General features: G+C 38.9%; 1 pseudogene; it reads right to left on the bottom strand.

Annotated features, from left to right (window-relative positions):
* Positions 1 to 609: 609 nt before the first annotated feature.
* Positions 610 to 4382, bottom strand: LOC144329771 (peptidyl-prolyl cis-trans isomerase A pseudogene; annotated as a pseudogene).
* Positions 4383 to 4985: the final 603 nt, after the last annotated feature.

Genomic DNA, 4985 nt, shown 5'->3' with positions numbered 1-4985 from the left:
TTTCATGTATCCCTCTGGGCCCCAGGAACTCTGCCTGTGCTTAACTAGTTTCAGGCTGGGTGTAGTGGCTCAGGCCTGTAATCCCAGCACTTTGGGAGGCCGAGGTGGGCAGATCACCTGAGGTCAGGAGTTCAAGACCAGCCTGGCCAACATGGTGAAACCCTGTCTATACTAAAAATACAAAAAAGTAGCTTGGCCTAGTGGCAGGCACCTGTAGTCCCAGCTAGTCAGGAGGCTGAGGCAGGAGAATGGCTTGAACCTGGGAGGTGGAGTTTGCAGTGAGCCGAGATCATACCACTGCACTCCAACCTGGATGACAGGGTGAGACTCCATCTCAAAAAAAAAAAAAAAAAAAGTGTCAATAACCAACTAATTTATTTAATCTCTCTCCATCCTTTCCTTTCTTCTACCACCACTCTAGGATAATAGCCATTATACCTCTTGAGTCCAATTCATTTTTTTCCTTTGTTTTTCTTTTTTTTGTTGTTGTTATTTAGTTTTTATTTCATAATCATAAACTCAACTCTTCAATCCAGCTAGACATGGAAGGGAACTGCAGCAAGAGCACAAAGATTCTAGGATACTGTGAGCAAATGGGGTGGAGGGTGCTCTCCTGAGCTACAGAAGGAATGGTCTAGTGGTTAAGATAAAACCTAAGTCAAATTTATTAGAGTTGTCCACAGTCAGCAATGGTGATCTTCTTCCTGGTCTTGCCATTCCTGGACCCAAAGCGCTCCATGGCCTCCACAATATTCATACCTTCTTTCACCTTGCCAAAGACCACATGCTTGCCAACCAACCACTCAGTCTTGACAGTGCAGACGAAAGACTGGGAACCATTTGTGTTGGATCCAGCATTTGCCATGGATAAGATGCCAGGACCTGTAGGCTTTAGGATGAAGTTCTCATCATCAAATTTCTCCCCGAAGATGGACTTGCCACCAGTGCCATTATGGCATGTGAAGTCACCACCCGACACATAAACCCTGGAATAATTCTGTGAAAGCAGGAACCCTTATAACCAAATCCTATCTTTCCAGTGCTCAGAGCATGAAAGTTTTCTGCTGTCTTTGGAAACTTGTCTGCAAACAGCTTGAAGGAGACATGGCCCAAGGGCTCGCCGTCGATGGCGATGTCAAAGAACACAGTGGGGTTAGCCACGGCTGATAGTACCGGGCTCCCGACGGCGGGGGCGTCTGCAAAGCCTCTTTGGTTTTCTTTTCTCAGTATGCCTAAATATTTAAAATTATTATTTTTAAATTATATCAGCAAGTCTACTTATTTTAAAAAGTAAAATATATACATATATATATATATAAGAATAACGTTAATAATCTTCTTGCAGTCCCTTCCATCCTCACCCCAAAAACAAGCAATAGTAACAGCTCGATGTCCCTTGGTCCATATCTTTCCTTATGCTTGTACAGACCTATAAAAATTGGTATATTTAAGTATAGTATGTTTTATGATTGATTAAAAAAAATCACACTTAAGCAATGTGGTTTTTTCATCTCTCTGTCTCAATAAGTGAGACTCTGGATCAATATTTTTAAAAACTACATCATATTCCAAGTTATTGGTAAAACCACAAAGTATTCAGTTCACTTATTCCTGAGTTCTAATGACATTGAGTGTATTGTCATAATATTATAAAACACATGTTTCTCTTCTGTGCATTCCATGTTCATATTCTTTATTCCTTATATTTAAATTTCTAAACCATCAGAACCTTATTTTTATGAATGGCATGAGATCGTGTTTTCTTCCAGATTGATAGCCAGCTTATATTTAAAAAATTAACCTTTTCCCACTGAATATTTTTTATATTTTTTGTCCTTATATATACTTTATGTTTTATATTTTATGTTCTTATATATACTTACATATATACTTACATATATTATATATACTTATATGTATTATATATACTTATATATACTATATATTATATATACTATATATAGTTACTTATATATAATATTATACTTACATATAATATATACTTTTATATATTATATATACTATATATACTACATATTATATATACTAATATAAGTATATATATACTTATATACACTTACATTGATTTTGGGATCAATTTCTGATCCATGGATACATTTTTATTCATCTTTTAATGTTGTTTTGATTATACTGACTTTATCATATAGGTTAATATTTGGTAGGGCAATTCTCCCTGTTTCTATTTTTTATTTTCATAGTTTTCTTGCCTATTCATTTATTTTTTCATTTGAACTTTACGTTCATTTTGTGTACTTTTGTAAAATGACTTGCTATGGTTTGAATGTTCGTGCCCTCCCCAAATTCCTATGTTGAAATCCTATCCCCCAACGTGACAGTATTAAAAAGTAGAGCTTTTGGGAGGTAGCTAGGATGTCAGGGCAGAGCTCCCATAAACAGGATTAGTCCCTTTATAAAAGAGGCCCAGGCCGGGCGCGGTGGCTCAAGCCTGTAATCCCAGCACTTTGGGAGGCCGAGACGGGCGGATCACGAGGTCAGGAGATCGAGACCATCCTGGCTAACACGGTGAAACCCCGTCTCTACTAAAAAATACAAAAAACTAGCCGGGCGAGGTGGCGGGTGCCTGTAGTCCCAGCTACTCGGGAGGCTGAGGCAGGAGAATGGCGTAAACCCGGGAGGCGGAGCTTGCAGTGAGCTGAGATCCGGCCACTGCACTCCAGCCTGGACCACAAAGCGAGACTCCGTCTCAAAAAAAAAAAAAAAAAAAAAAAAAAGAGGCCCAAGGGAGCTTGCTCGTCCCTTCCCCCGCTGAGGGCATAACAAAAAAGCACCATAAATAAACAACGAAATGGGCTCTCACCAGACACTGAACTGCCTGTGCCTTGATCTTGGACTTCCTAGTCTTCAAAACTAGGAAAAGTCAATTTATGTTGTTTAGTAGCTATCCAATCTATAGTATTTTGTTACAGTGGCCAAAATGGACCAAGACATAATTCAATGTGATTCTAGTGGGAATTGCATCATAGTTATACATTAATTTTTCTAGGAATTAACATTAACACTATCCTTTCTGGAGTACCAGCATGTCTCTCCACTTGCTTAGATCTTGTTTTCTGTCTCTAAAAATTACTTAATATGGCCGGGCGCGGTGGCTCAAGCCTGTAATCCCAGCACTTTGGGAGGCCGAGACGGGCGGATCACGAGGTCAGGAGATCGAGACCATCCTGGCTAACACAGTGAAACCCCGTCTCTACTAAAAATACAAAAACTTAGCCGGGCGAGGTGGCAGGCGCCTGTAGTCCCAGCTACTCGGGAGGCTGAGGCAGGAGAATGGCGTAAACCCGGGAGGCGGAGCTTGCAGTGAGCTGAGATCCGGCCACTGCACTCCAGCCTGGGTGACAGAGCGAGACTCCGTCTCAAAAAAAAAAAAAAAAAAAAAAAAAAATTACTTAATATACAAACGTTCTTAGCCATTATTGTTGTTGTTTTCGTGTTTTGTTTTGTTTTTGTATTTTAGTAGAGACAGGGTTTCACCATGTTGCCCAGGCTGGTTTCAAACTCCTGAGCTCAGGCAATCCACTGGCCTTGGCCTCCCAAAGTGCTAGGATTATAGGTGTGAGTCACCACACCCGGCCTATTGTTGTTTGTAATCATGATTTTTATTTTTATTTTCTATTTTTATTTTTTTTCTTGAGATGGAGTCACCCAGGCTGGAGTGCAGTGGCACAATCTTGGCTCAATGCAAGCTCCACCTCCCAGGTTCACGGCCATTCTCCTGCCTCAGCCTCCCAAGTAGCTGGGACTACAGGCGCCCGCCACCATGTCCGGCTAATTTTTTTTGTATTTTCAGTAGAGATGGGGTTTCACTGTGTTAGCCAGGATGGTCCCAATCTCCTGACTCGTGATCCGCCTGCCTAGGCCTCCCAAAGTGCTGGTATTACAGGCGTGAGCCACCGCACCCAGACATTTATTTATTTATTTATTTATTTTTGAGATGGAGTCTTGCTCTGTTGCCAGGCTGCAGTGCAGTGGTACAATCTCGACTTACTGCAACCTCCGCCTCTCAAGTTCAAGCAATTCTTCTGCCTCAGCCTCCCAAGTAGCTGGGACTATAGGTGCATGCCACCACGCCTGGCTAATTTTTATAGTTTCAGTAGAGACGGGTTTCACCATATTGGTCAAGCTGGTCTCGAACGTCTGACCTAAGGTGAGCCACCCACCTCAGCCTCCCAAAGTGCTGGGATTGCAGGCGTGAGCCACCACGCCTGGCCTTACCATGATTTTAAAGAAGATATTTCAAATTTAAAATTGTGTTATTAAATATTTCAAATATACAGAGAAATATAAAAAATAATATTCCGGGCAACATGCACCCTCATCTCATACTTACTAGATTTTAACATTTTGACATATTTATTGAATGTGATGACATTCTTTCATCTTCCCCCTTTCTAGATATGTGACTAGTGTCTAGAAGCCAGTGTTTATAATTCCCAAACATTTAAACATTTTTTAAATGTATTTTTGCATTTCTAAATAATAGATAATGGTTTTATATGTATTCCTAAGCAATATATAATGCTTTTATGTGTTATTTAAAAAATAAATTTACATCCATGACTAGTTATTCTTCCTACTGAGAAAGGCTAATTTTTATGTGCTGTATATATATATTTGACATATATATATATTTGACATATCATATTTTATTATTTATTGTAGTATTTATCTTATTAAAATCTTAGATTTTCTCTGTTCTCTATTATATACAAAAATATGCAATTTTACCTTTTTTGTACAATATACATACCAATTTTTTTTTTCAGTTTAATTAGCTAAACATTTTAAATAATGTTGACTAACACTGGGGAAAGCAGCAGTTTTTCTTATTCTTGATTTCAATGGAAATTACTTTAGAAATTCTAATATAATGTTTCTGTTGATTTTTATAAGCTTGTCATATTTAAGCAAGACTTTTAACTTATTTTTTTTAGGATAATGTTTGG

Source organism: Macaca mulatta, chromosome 7 (assembly GCF_049350105.2).
Source record: "Macaca mulatta isolate MMU2019108-1 chromosome 7, T2T-MMU8v2.0, whole genome shotgun sequence".
Classification (NCBI taxonomy): Eukaryota; Metazoa; Chordata; class Mammalia; order Primates; family Cercopithecidae; genus Macaca; species Macaca mulatta.
Note: the sequence above shows the minus strand (reverse complement) of the source record. Positions and strands in the feature narration are given on the sequence as shown.